The sequence below is a fragment of the Muntiacus reevesi genome, chromosome 7 (genome assembly GCF_963930625.1).
Source record: "Muntiacus reevesi chromosome 7, mMunRee1.1, whole genome shotgun sequence".
Lineage (NCBI taxonomy): Eukaryota > Metazoa > Chordata > Mammalia > Artiodactyla > Cervidae > Muntiacus > Muntiacus reevesi.
The window spans coordinates 78,197,357-78,211,468 of NC_089255.1; the positions used below are offsets into that span (position 1 = coordinate 78,197,357).

The 14,112-nt window shown below is 47.5% G+C and overlaps 1 protein-coding gene and 1 non-coding gene across 6 annotated transcripts in view; one reads left to right on the forward strand and one right to left on the reverse strand.

The window, feature by feature from the left end:
* The first annotated feature begins 682 nt into the window (after window positions 1–682).
* SUSD6 (sushi domain containing 6) overlaps window positions 683–14,112 on the forward strand; it is a 93,570-nt gene continuing 80,140 nt past the window's right edge. Inside the window, exons 1-3 of one of the 5 annotated variants that reach the window (XM_065940868.1) lie at window positions 683–940; window positions 1,672–1,861; window positions 4,004–4,231. The gene's annotated coding sequence lies outside the window, so the exon portion shown is untranslated. Of the gene's footprint in view, window positions 941–1,140; window positions 1,160–1,671; window positions 1,862–4,003; window positions 4,232–14,112 lie in introns of those variants that run through there. The other 4 variants (XM_065940869.1, XM_065940870.1, XM_065940866.1 and 1 more) reach the window with 4 other exon arrangements.
* LOC136172727 (U6 spliceosomal RNA) lies at window positions 4,775–4,877 on the reverse strand. Its single transcript, XR_010664077.1, has one exon. It is a non-coding gene; the product is annotated as a U6 spliceosomal RNA (small nuclear RNA).

The window sequence follows — 14,112 nt, forward strand, 5'->3', positions numbered from 1 at the left end:
TTTTCTGAACTTTTGAGATCCGTTGCGTGCTTTTAGAATGCCTTTTAGGAAAGCCTGTTAAAATAGATCTTTAACTGGCTTAAAGACTCCAGTCGTAGCCTTTTTGAATCCGAATGGCTGAACTAGGGACCCTAAATCTGCATTTTTACACCACTACCCCCGGGACAATCTGACATTGGTAGGCTTCGCAACAACAAAAACAGCAGCTTAGCGACGGGCCTGAAAGAGGGATTCCTAAGTCCTAAGCTAAGGCAGCAGGAACGAAAGCGCCTAGTCGACCGGAGAGCAAACCAATCCTTTGCAAATAACAGTACTCCAAAAAACCAAATCATAGCCGAATAATACAAATAATAATACAAACAATAAGAGCAGAAGAACTGGAGAAGCTAAGCGCAAAGCCGTCGCAGTCAGTCTGTAACACCTTCTCCCAGTCTATTCCAGCGGAGTCGGCGTGACGGCCCCTTTAAGAACTTCCTTTCTTCCTCCGTCTCGTCTGCCGCGGGGCGTGCGGGCCGGCCGGCGGCGCGTGCGTGCTGGCAGCCGTCTACCGGCCGGGCCTTTTCCCCAACGGGACGATCGCGGCGGCGCGACGCCGGCGCTCGTTACGTGCGCGCGCGTGGCCCCGCCCCTCGCCCGCCCCTTCCCCTCCCCCCTCCGCGGGCCTCCCCCGCCCGCGCCGTACAGCTGGCCCAGTGACGCGAGCACTGCCGCCGCTGCCACTGCTGCCGCCGCCGTGGTGTTCCATTCTCCTCAGCCGGCGACAGCCTCGTCCCCCTGCCACCGGCATCCTCCTCACGCAGCGCCGGCCAGACGACGGCACGCGCGCGGGGGCTGGCTTAGACCCGAGAGGGCTGCGGGCGCGCGCGGGCGGCGGAGCGGATCCCAGAGCCGCGGAAGCTGCGAGCGCCCCCATCCCGGAGGTCGCCGCGCCGTTCCCCCGGTGAGTTGTCACCGCGGCCGGGGGAGCGGCGGCGGGGCCGGGCATTGTGTCACTGGAGCGCCCGACCGGGCCGGCTGTCAGGGACGCGGGGCGGGCGCGCGCCGCCCAGGAGGGGGACGGCTTGGGGACCCCGGGCGGCCGCCCCGAGTCGGCTGCTGTCAGCGCTTCCTGCCCCGGCGCCCCGGGGTGTCACCCAGACTCCCCGGGCGGCGAGCCCCGGTACTTGGCATGGGCCGGGAGGGCTGCTGGGGTGGGCTGTGTGCCGAGGCCGGGAGGAGCCCCGACCGGCAGGCTTACGGCCGGGAGCTTGGTGGCCGGGACCGGGGCGCGATGCCCAGGGGCCTCGCCGGCCGTGCGGGGTCGCGCTCCCGACCGGAGTTCAGGGTGGAGACCTCACTTTGCAGGTCGCAGGAGAGGAGGTAGGCAGAGGCTTTCTTTCCTTTATTACTTGTTAGCCGTTTTCGCGTTAGGGCCAACGAAAGCGGCGGGTCCCGAGCTGGGGCAGGGTCGGCTTAGCGATGGTGGACCTCGCAGGACAACCTTGGAGCCCAGGTGTGCAAGGAGCTTTCTGGAGCTCCCGCGCCTCTGGTCTTTAACCTCAAAAACTTCATTATTATCCGGGCTGAGACGCACCGAAACCACTTCCTGTTTGTGTATGTACACTTTTTTTTTTTTTTAATTTCTGGTTTTTAGAAACTCCAAATATTGGTGTTGGTCTGATCCTCCCACAGGGTTGTGACTGTGGAGGCAGCTGAAGCGGGAAGAGTTACATCGTAAGGGAGGTCAGGAGAAGGAGGTGGTTTGGCGCACCGTGAGACCCAGGAGAAAAGCAGCATCGAAAACAAATCTTTAGTTGGTTCGAGGGAAGTTCAGCAAGGAGGCCTGATACTGCTGTTCCCATAGAATGTCCTCAGGTGGCAGGTACTTCCTCAGGCTATTTCTCAGATCACTTGCATCCTTATCTCTTTCTCCGGGGTACACATTGATGGTATGTTTGCACAACATTCGCTTGTTCATACATTCTTTCTTTTCTTTAGTTTCACGAAAGTATTTGTGATGTAGAATATATGTCAGGCACTGTGTGCTAGGTATTCGGGTTTCTGCAGTGAATAAGACAGAACCCAGCCATTCCTTACAGAGTTCACAGTATTTAAATCAACTTATTTTGGATTATGTTGTTAATTTTCATTGGTGGCCATTGCTGCTTAAGGAAGTTCTGCCCACTGTGTTAATAGGAGACAGTACTGGTACAAGGCCTGATAAATAGAAATCCCTGTCCACAGAGTGGCTTTTTGGATACTGTAGTAGAAGTGTTCTGTGAAACCAAACCTCACCTACAGCTAGATGGGTCAGGTCCCTGATCAGAGTAAGACATCCCAGGGCTCCCCCGTGGCGGCGGCCGCCACCACCAGCCTGCAGTGCTTAAACCCTCAGAGCAAACCCATTGTCAGATGGCAGAGTTCAACTTATTTTTTTGAGGCCTACCTGCTCAAAGGTCAGAATTTGGGCAGATAGAAATGAGAAGAAGAAAGGTAGAATGAGCCATTACAGATGCAGGCTGGCAGACGATGAGCCCTCAGCACTTTGTCTGGTCTCCTGGCAGGTCTCCATCGTGTGCTGGTTGAACTTGTGCTCGCATGTAATGGTCTCTTCATGGGGGATTTCCTCCCTTGTGATGGCCAGGGCAGCAATCTCTGTAGCTCCCCCCCCAACCCCCCCATAACACACACTTATGCACCCTCCAAAGGGAATTATTCACCTGACTTAAAAGTAAGAACGTATTTCAAGTTTATTGCTATTCAGTGTTATGCGTTTCCATCCTCCAGGAAAAAAATTTATCTTATGTTTTAAATCTTTCCTTGTTCTCTTTTTCCACATTCTTAACTCTTCTGATAACCAGATAACTACTGGTATCTGTCTGTGGCTCGGAGAATTATAGTACTGTGTCTTTGAAAAAAATTCGTGAGTCATGTAATCTCCCTCATTTCTGTACCAAAACAATGGAAGTGGGGAGATTGCCTTTAGCAGAGCCTTTTGCAGACCGAGAAGGAGGGCCAGAGAGCAGATGGGCTTGTCTTCCCCTCTAGTTCCCTGTTTACCAAGGGGCGATTCACGGAGAGGGACATGATGCCTGTGTCTAGGCCTGACTTGCCCACTTGGAGGCATGAATGTCTGCAGACCCAGCATGCCCAGTTGTGTAATTGCCATGCAGGAAGCACTTTACTGAGCTCCTGAACTGACATGTGATCTCCTAGTGAAAGCTGACAAGCAGGATTCCTTTTCCCTCTTCCATCCGCCTGGACAGTAGGGAAGTCTTGTCTAGGGGGTATTCCCTCAGGCAGTAGGAGAAACATGAGAAGGGACTAGGAGAGGGAGAAGCCCAGTGCCTTTTTTGTTAACTTCCAAGGCAGTTGTTACTGTGGTGCAGACTTGAGTGCAAACTTGCTTCTTGGGTTAAGAGTAAGCATTGGGACAAATGCTTGTATGTTAATAGAGACTCTTTTTCCTGGCTGAGATGGCTTCAGGCTAGGGTCCACCCACATATCTATCTGACCATGGTGAGGCTTCACTTAATGGAGTGAGTTTTTAAAAAATTAATATTCTTAAGTTACATTGCCACATTGCAAGAAACTTGAAACTAGAGCAGTGAGAAATAAGGCCCGTAAATATGCTGGTGTTGTTTCCTTATTGGTTGGAATGAAGGATGCAATTCAAGACTGGGGCTGGGGGTATGTGATGGGTGTTGGAAGCTGCTAACAGCTATGGATCTGAGACCAAAGAAGCAGTCCCAGGACAGCATGGGGATGACCATTCTTGAGCATCAAGACATGTTCGCTCCTGCCCTGGCTAGGATTCACGGCAGCAGCCGTTGTGCCCATAGTTGGCTGTGAGTTCTGGTGTCTCTTTCTAAAATCTTTATCTGAAAGAGTAGACGTGCTGCGGAAGGAGGCACCTCATGCAAGGGCTAGGTTTTAGCAGCAGAGCCTGTGGGTACCTATGGAGGTTTCCCTTTTCTTGTGCTCACCTGTGTCTGTGATGCTGTCCTTTTTTTTTCCCTCTTAGTTCCTTGGCCTAGAAACCGGCAGGATTCCTCTATTTGCTCTCTCGTCTTCTGGTTCACACCCGAGTGCGGAAGTCCCACTCCTTCGGTAGACCTTGCAGTGGTGCTGAGCTGGGTCACTGCAGCTGTGGAAGGCCACCTGTGCTGCCGTCAGGGCCAGGGGGTGACTGAGTCTCTGAAGGCACTGGCACAGCAGGAGCAGGAAATGCAGCGACCGTGGTGAAAACTAGGTGGGTTTCACGGACTCTGCTGTTGCCTGTGATGTATTCTGCCTCCCTGACTCCTCCATCTCAAAAGAGGAAAATAGCCACCCTTGAAACATCAGAAGCTGCGTGCCAAGAATTCATGCAGTCCTCCAGAAACAGGATATTATTGAAGCATTTTTCTCAAGCAGAAACAGATGTAGTTCCCTGCTAGTGTCGCCAGTGTTAGTGGATCCTTGTAAAATTACCTGCAGCAGAGTGCCCTTAAGTGTACTCCCCGCCCCCACGCATATACAAGTATTATTATTATTTTTTTTTTATTATTTTTGGCAGAGCCTCATTGCTTAATCTGGGGAAAGCTAGGCTTGGATTCCTGATGAAAGTTAGCCTGGGTTTGTAGACGCAGAGGTGGTGACTGACAGTTCCTTATTACTCAAGAGGATCTTCTGTGGTGAAAAATTAGATGACTCAGGATTCTCTTCTCCTGTAGTTGGTGATTGAACACAGAACCTCAGCGAAGAGACACGAATAGGGGTTTTTTCCCCGTTTCCCCTTTCTTTCTGTCCTTTTTTTGTTATGGAACACTTCACGAATTTGCATGTCATCCTTGTGCAGGGGCCATGCTAATCTTCTCTGTATCGTTTCAGTTTTAGTGTATGTGTTGCCGAAGCACTCTTTCTGTCCGTTTTTAAGAAGGGGAAAGTCTAATCTTGCTAAATCCAGCCTCCTGCCAGCAATGACTTGCCTTCATTCACAGAAGTTGAAGAACAGAGCGTAAATTGCCCTATGTGTAAACTCTCCTTGCTGAAATTTTGGCTAGACTAGGCTAATGATGCGAAGAACTGACTCATTGGAAAAGACCCTGATGCTGGGAAAGATTGAAGGCAGGAGGAGAAGGGGCTGACAGAGGATGAAATGGTTCGATGGCATCACTGACTCAATGGACATGTGTTTGAGTAAGCTCTGGGAGTTGGTGATCGACAGGGAATCCTGGCATGCTGCAGTCCATGGAGTCGCAAAGAGTCAGACAAGACTGAGCGACTGGACTGAACTGAGGCCAATGAAACTTGCTTCTGGGAATGGGAAAGAAGGAGTGTTCATCCCTTTCTTCCTTCTTTGGGTTATTCTTAGTTGATCTCAGTAAACTAAGTTGATGGGAGTTTAAAAAAGAGAACTTGAAAAAGAGAACAAGGTGGTTTTGCTTATTTTGCATTTTCGGTTGTAGTCAAGACAAACTGAGGGGAGAGGGGAGACAGGTTTTTTTTTTTTTAATTGTTAATATGCTGGGACAAGATTACAGAAAACTTAGAAAATAGAGGAGGGGAACCACTGTGATTCTACCATCCTAACACAAACATCATTTCCATGTATTCTGTGGTAGTAATGTACATTCAATTTTCTATTTCTTTTTATCATCTAACATTACAGCATAAACATTTTCCTGTAATGACACATAACTTTTATAATTATTTTTAGTGGTTTTATAAAATTCTGTTAACTATCAGCTGTGATTTAAATACCCTTTCTTATATATCTAGATTATTTCTAAGTTGGCTCAAGGAGACTTTTTGGAGGGTGATTTTATTTTGTCATGACATTTTTTAAAAACAACTTAATTGACACATAATTTATATATCATAAAGATCATCCATTTCAAATGTAAAAGCAGTGGATTGTACTATATTTAGCATTGTCCAGTGATCACCATAATCTAGTCTAATTTTAGAACATTTTCATCACCTCCCAAAGCAACTCCGTTAATAATCACTCCCTATTTCTCTACATTTCCTCTAGTTCAGGGGTACCGCTAGTCCACGCTCTGTCTATAGTTTACGTATTAGGACATTTCATTTGAATAGAATCATATATTATGCAGTCTTTAATGATTGCCTTGTTTAATTTAGCATAATGTTGCTGAGGCTTATACATGCTGTAACATATGTCACTACTTCATTCTGCTTTATTGCTGAATAATCTGTTGTATAGATATACCATATTTTGTTTATCCATTCATTAGCGGATGAACATTTGGGTTGGTTCTTTGTTTTGGTGATTATGAACAGTGCTGCTATGAACTCATGGTTTTTGTGCAGGCATACATTTTTTCATTTTTCAGGGAGTTATTTTAAAAGCTGCATCCATTTTTTTATTTCGGATTTAATGTTCTACTTGGTTATGTTGTTTGTTTGGGTGAGAACAGTATAGTGAGATCTCTTGTCATAAGATGTTGAAGGTATTGCCCTGAATTAAGAAGAGGTGCCCTATCTCTCTGTCTATATCATATATTTAAGAAGTTTGAACTCTCCAGTAGCATTGTTTCCAGATCTTTGGTGTAGAACTTTAAACAGTAATGAGAGCTGATAGATGCAATAGTGCCCAAATTTAGTGCACATGTACTTTAAAAAAAAGTGGGGGTGGGGGGGAGCGAGAGGGGGTGGTTTAGCATGAAGCCTCCCAGTTCTAAATCGCATCATCATGTCTTTTGGAGACAGAGTTATCATGAACCCCACAGAGCCTTCCTTATCAATGTAATTTATAGTTCTCAAAAGGTTTTCCTCTCTGTATGAAAAATTGTGTGCAAAGGTTCTGTGCACTTGCTTGAGGCTGCTGCTGGGCTGGGGAGTGGCGTGCGTACTGAGGAGAAAGCCAGCCAGTGGTAAGGGAGGGTGAGGGGCTATGTAAACACAAGTCTAGAAAAAATTTCTTTAGAACAGCTCTTACAGGCAGACCTTAGTTGCACCCAAGGTTTAAAATATAGATCATGCCAGACACAAAGAGGAACAGATGGTGCTGCTGGGAGTGTCATTTCCTCTGCAGAATCTACCCCTGGGTGGTTTTGCATCATAGCAGCCTCAGTACTGAAATAGTGCCATGCCTACTTTCGCCCTTGTCCTAATTGGAACTCCTAGTATTTGTGATCAGTAGCTGGTCTTGCTTCTCCTGATCCTAGGTTCCTACCAGAATGTCTTGAAAGTGTGCATGTATAGGCCACCTAAGGATCAGAGAGTCCAGATAGTTCTACCTCAGAAATATGTGGGACACAGGGCACATGCCCTTTGTCCACAAGCCAGACAAAAACTGGGAAGTTGAGTTATTTTCCCTTGTACCTGTTTCAGTTTCCTGTACCTGTAGCTAAGTTCCAGGACCAGTTCTTCCAGAAAGTTCGTGTGTGTGTGTGTGTGTGTGTGTGTGTGTAAATGTGTATGGGTGCAGCCATAACTTCCCAGCCACTGTTTACTGCCAAAAGTTTTAGATTTGGAGTGGGCTTTGGCTCAGATGGTAAAGAATCTGCCTGCAATACGGGGGACTTGGGTTCAATCCCTGGGTTGGGAAGATTCCCTGGAGAAGGGAATGGCAATTCCCCACTCCAGTATTCTTGCCTGAGAAATCCCATGGAGGAGCCTAATGGGCTACAATCCATGGAGTCACTGAGCAACTGACACTTTCACTTTCACTACGTGTTAATTTAAATTCTGTTCCTAAGTACTAGGAGTCTCAAAAGAGTGAGGAGACAGTATCCAGATGTTACTTGCACAGCACGCCAGGCATGTGACAGAGAGAGCTCGTGAAATGCCGGAGTCGCAAGGATGGGACTTGAGGATGGTCTCATTTCACCACCTCACTTTATAGAAGAGAAAAATGGGATATGGTTGCTCAGAGCTCATTTCCTTGAGTGGTGACAGGGCCAGGGCAGAAGCCAGGGCTCCAGATTCCTAGTCTGGTGCATTTTCTGTCCCAGTGTGATCAGCTTCTCTTCTCTGGGCCTCTTCCAGGAAAGCAGGCTGGAGCCCAAAAGGGTGTGTGGTTCATATCGTTAGGAACAAACTCATATCCCTCTGTGATTGAGGTTTTTGAATCTTTAATAGTGAAATTACAAAAGGGAATGAGCCTCTAAATTCTTCTGAAGAACTTCTCCGAAGTTCTCTTTTTCTTCTGAAGAACTGTTCTTAAAATGGGAGTTGTTGTGTTTAACCTGGCCTGCTTACCTCTTCTATCTTTGTACTGTGCTTCCTTACAATTTAGAAATCACTCCCTGACTCCAGGCTGATGGGATGTGTTTTCTGAGTCATTTTTTCCTTCTGGTCTCACTCACCCAGGTGGGACGGTGGCAGGTGCTGGTGGCATCCTGGATGTAGGAGGACTGCCCTGTATTTGAGAACATGCTGTCTGGGAGAGCTGACCGCCTCTTCCCTCCCACCCTGTTAGCAAACCGAAACCCTTTGCAACTGTGGTTCTGGTTTCCTTGGGTTTATTTTATGTGGGTCAGCCACCCATCCACATGCAGTGTGAACACAGGTCTCTAACTGTGTCTTTAAGCAGCGAGGAAGGAAACAGACTTCTTGGGTTGAATTGTCACATATACTATCTTTCTACAGATAGCCAGTGAGCAGTTTTGTGTTCAGTGGGTGCTGTTCTTTCAGTTGGCATGCTGGGTGCATTTCTAGAGGGTTAGCACACAGTGTGTTGGCGAGTCTACACCTTTATTAATCCTTGATTCTCATCCACCCCCAGGTAGAACCTGTGCCATGGGAAGGCCATCTACCTCCTTGTTTCGGTCCTGTGGGGGATTTTGCTTGTTACACAGCAGGATGGCAAGAAAAACAGGCTCTGGGTTTCATAAGATTTCATTGGTCCATCTTAGTTTTCCCTTTACATGCACCCTCAAGTCCTAATCATTTGTGAGCTGAAAATCTGGTTGGGCTGTGACGTCAGACTGGTGGGAGGTGGGCAGAGGGTTGCTACAGAAACCAAGAGGAAGGAAGTAAGTTAGGTCATTTGTGTGGCAGGTACTTAGTGAATGCCTGTTGTTGTTCAGGCATTGTGAACAAAGAACAAAATGGACACAGCACTTGCCCTCATGAGGTTAACAGTTCGGAGGAATACCCATGGGTTATTTAATGTGAGAGTAGTGCTGGAGGAATCTGTTGTGTAAAGCAGGCGTTTAGCTTGGCTACTCAAAAGGAGTGGCTCTGGCTTTTTCAGGGACATTTGTGCTCCAAACCTACAATCACCTTGGAAAGGAGGAGGGCTTGCAGCATTCTCTTGGAGAATTCTACCTGGCCTCCCTAGCAAGAGGGCAAATTGCCTTTCTCCACAGAGTAAGCTCGGTCTAGGAGTTTGGAGTTTGGACTCTCATTTTCTGACTTTACTTGAGTGCTGCACAGCCTGTGGGATCTTAGTTCCCTGGCCAGGGATCGAACCTGTGCCTCCTGAAATGGAAGTATGGAATCTTAATCACTGGGCTGCCAGGGAAGTCCCAATCAGTTTTTAATGTGTGAATGTTTTCTGACCCTGAAGTATCTAAGTATCTTCCCTTCACACACACACCTACCCCCCACCCCTTTTAGTTTAGAGAGAAAAGCCTGTGTGAGAAATTGGGAGGGAAATAGGATCAGTGGTGTGAATTCCTTAGGGAATCTTTTATTCTCCATTTCCTTTAAGTCTCAGTTTTAAATAATGTTAATTTGCAGTTTCTCTTCCTGTTAGGGGACTTTCCTGGTAGCTCAGCTTGTAAAGAATCCTCCTGCAATGCAGGAGACCCTGGTTCGATCCCTGGGTTGGAAAGATCCTCTGGAGAAGGGAATGGCTACTCACTCCAGTATTCTGGCCTGGAGAATTCCATGGACTACAGTCTACGGGGTCAGAAAGAGTTGGACACGACTGAGTGACTTTCACTTTCACTTCCTGTTATATCAGCTTTATAACCTGCCAGGGGTGGTAAAGGACCCAGTACACTACTGGCACAGATAAGGGTCCCAATATGCACACTTCCCGTGTAGGCTCAGGTTCTTGGCTAAGATTGTAATTTCCCCAAGGTCAGTGATTGTCTCTTTCACTTCTTTATACTCAACTCCTGGATTAACTGGTTGATAAGAATTGAGCAGATGTAGAGGCTTAAAGTGGAGAAGGCAATGGCACCCCACTCCAGTACTCTTGCCTGGAAAATCCCATGGACAAAGGAGCCTGGTAGACTGCAGTCCATGGAGTCGCTAAGAGTCGGACATGACTGAGCGACTTCACTTTCATTTTTCACTTTCATGCATTGGAGAAGGAAATGGCAGCCCACTCCAGTATTCTTGCCTGGAGAATCCCAGGGACAGGGGAGCCTGGTGGGCTGCTCTCTATGGGGTCGCACAGAGTTGGACACAACTGAAGTGACTTAGCAGCAGCAGCAGCAGAGGCTTAAAGTAAAAAGGGTGAGAGGGCTAGGTAACTTTGAGGCCATGAGCCTTGATGACAAGGAATATAAGAATGGCATTATTGATGAAATTCTAAAAAGAAACATTTTGAGGGAGGCCTGGCTTGAGTGGAAAACAAATATAAACAGGGTGATAAGAAGCTGTTAACGTTCACCAAGTTCATTCTGACTGGTGGCTGGAAAAGAAGAGAGCTCAGGAACCATGGAGGGGGAGAGAGGAAGGGAAGGAAAGAGGATATTGATTGTTGTCCAGAATGTTTCAGTGAGGCCAGTCAGAAACAAATTACCCTTATGAATTTTGATCCTAGACCAGAGAATTTCCCCTTCTAATTTTCAGGTGCAGGTCTTTGTTTCTGGAAAACTGTCATTCTTTTAAAAGCCTCAAGAGGTATCAGTCACACCCTTAATCCAATTTACACGTGTGCCTATCTACTTGTTTGACCTTTTTTACAGATACATGGCATCCGCTGGGAATCTGGCTGCAGGCAAGGAAGTGGTTAACACAGGATGACTTGTTTTCTGTTTGTTCTCCCAAACCAAGCTCTTCTGGGTGCATGCTCAGTCACGTCTACCTCTTTGCAACCCCGTGGACTGTAGCCCTCCAGGCTCCTCTGTCCGTGGGATTCTCCAGGCAAGAATACTGGAGTGAGTTGCCATTTCCTCCCCCAGAGGATCTTCCCAACCCAGGGATTGAACCTGTGTCTCCTGCTTTGCAGGAGGATTCTTTACCACTGAGCCACCAGGGAAACCTGAGCTCTTCTGGGTTGGTACTTTTATTCTTGGAATTGTAAAATAGAACTGTGTGGGTCATTTGCTTTGAAGACCTGAGTGTGGTTTGAAAAATCACATCTTTGAAAGAATGGCTGCTGTCTGCAAAATGCTGACTGCTTTTCTTGGGATGTATGTGAGACAGTGTATGAACAGATTTCACAGGCTTTAGTGTTGGTAAAACTTTCTGTGGATGGTAACAAGTAGATGTTTTTCAAGCAGTGCATGGGAACTCATTTATTAATTGGACAAGTATTGAATGCTCTTTCCCATGTAATCATCTCCCCACAGGATCTTTGCAGCGCAGTGTAACAGAGGTTTTGAATCCTTCGTCAGTATTCTGGTTAGTCTTTTCCCCTCGTAGATTTCAAACCCCTGGAGGAGAGAAGGGCTGGTTTAAGTTGCTTCCTCATTTACTTAGGCAGGTTGAGTCTTCATATTAATAGCAATAAAGATCTGTTTACTTTATGGAGTATGTAAGGAATCAGATAATTACTGTGAGGAAAATTTCAGTCCCATTTTACAAATGGGACAGCCAAGGCCTTTGATGACCAGTGGGCATTTAGAATCCACTGTGTTGGTAAATAGGGGTGCTGAATCAGCTGGGGCTGAGGCTGAATCAAACATTGGTATCCTGGGAAACAGGAAAACTCCTGAAATTGCAGGCTTGCTAAACTTTAACTTGTGCATGGAGAATGTAGCAACCCCTTTCCTCATCCCTACGCCTGTGTCAGCGTGGCTGCTCTCAAGATCAGTATGTCAGTATGTTTTTGTGTATCAGTAGGACAGAGATGTGAAAGTATGCCTAATTCAAAAGGGGACATTGCATCTCCTAAGGACAAAGCATTGCTGTATAATCTGAGAAGATTTTACTTTTATTTTTTCAGAGGAGCGGGAAGGCCACAGGGGCGACACCCTGGTATTTAGAAACCTGAGCAGTTTTGGGGTTCATAGAGGGTCCGTTTGGGGATGAGCCAGAGCAGAAATTCCAAGTTCCTAGGACTCTGTGCGGGGATCTTTCGGGCTCTGCAGTGTTACCCTGTATCCGCGTTGTTGCAGTCCTGCTCTTTCTGCAGGTGTGTTCTGACCGGGACACCAGCTGTGGGTCCAGAGCCCCCCTGAGACGCCTCCCACTCGTAAGGGGTCCTGAAGAGTGTCCTTTCCTGCTGAGTGGGGATCCAGGGTCTCCTGCAGGCCTGGCCTGACCTCCTCTTCTCTTCCGCATTGTCCTGCCTCTCTTGCTTTCAGAGGCAGAAGATGAGCCTGTGTGGACAGTAACAGGCTGGAGGGGAAGGTCCTGCCTCAGCCAGGACACCTGAGGTTTGAAAAACACCAAGCCGCACTAATGTTGCTGGGGCAGGGCGTGCTGAGACCACGCTGTCTGGTTTTTCCATTTGGTCAGGAAAGTGGAGGCGTGAGACTGGCTGCGGGCCAGGCAAAGTTTCCCCCTTTCCTATGGCAAATGAAAATGGTCGATTGTTCGGGGGAGTGGGTATGAGTGGGAGGTGGCGGGGCAGGCCTTGCACTCACACTGGCCCTGCTCAGCCACTTCCCAGCTTCATGACCTCGAGCAGGTTTAACCTCTTAGACTCTGAGTTTTTTCACTTGTGAAGTGGAAGTGATAATGTTACCGCTACCTGTCTCTGGTAGCCACCAGAATATTAATAATTACCTGGGGTGGGGAGTTCTGGGGTGATAAAGGGTAACAGGAAACTATAACTTCTTTTTTTTTAACTTATTTTTTAAAAATTGGAGGATAATTGCTTTACAATGGTTAACTCTTTTTTTTTTAACTCTAACTTCTTAAACTTGCTTTTTGTTTGATTTGAATTTTCACTATTGGCATGCATAACTTAAATGATTTAAATAATGTTAAAAAGTAACCCCTCCTAGGATTGTCACAAAAATCAAATAGAATGGGATAGTTAAAACACTCGGTATGGTGTGTGACAATTAAAAGATAACTCATGGCAGTTTACTTGGGGAAAGAAGTGATGTTAAGTAGTAGCTGACCCTTGCTTTTTGTAGGGTTAGGTTTTCTGTCTGGCTTATGTACTTTGGGTGAGTCTTTTTGTTAAGCCCCAGTTTGTCAACTGAAAATGGGGTTAAAGTCAATATCTACTACATACAGGGGTTTGGAGGAGACATGCAAAGCAGCTAGCCCAGTGCCCGGCTCGTAGTCAGCACTCAGTAATTATTGCCTGTTAGCCTGTTATCCTCTCAGTCACCCTGGAAGTGAGAGAGTGATGTCCACCTGAAAGCTTCAGAATGTGAGGCACAGAGTGTAGTTTAGGACAGGGGTCCTGTCTTAAGGTCAAGTGCTGAGTTAGCAGTAGAAATGGTGATACCGATGCTCTTGTGGCCTGTTGGCCCCTTTTGCAAACCAGAGAGGTCTCACCAGCAGGCAGGTGGGAAGTACCAGCCAGGGCCGTGGATGAGAAACACACCACTGGCCTGGACATTGGGGGTTACTGAGGGTCAGTTTGTCCGGGAAGGTGAGAGGCTGGTTTTGGACCACTTCCTTTCTCCACTCTCCAAGGCAGATGGACTGCATCCAGACTGACAGAGAGGAGGGGCTCATTTCCTCTTGCTTTTGTTTCACATCCTCTTGGCTTGTCTCGCGGGGGACTCCTGAACACTACCCTTGTAGTGGGTTCAGTTTTCTCCGCTCCTTCAGTCTAGCCTTCTCTGCTCTCCTGCCCTGCTGCTAGTCCGCGCCGACAGCCTCCCAGGCCTCCTCCTTGTGTCCTGGAAGGCCAGCGCAAGGCCTCTCAGCTTCTCTCCCCACACCCCTTAGGGGCTGCTGGTGACACTCCCCACCTGCTCCTCAGCTAGCTGCCCGTCTGTGCGGCTGACTGGGTGAGCTGAAGCCAGACTTGGTGGGAAATCAGTCTTGAGCTTCCTGTTCTGTGTATTCACACTTTGAGAGGGAAAATAAAAA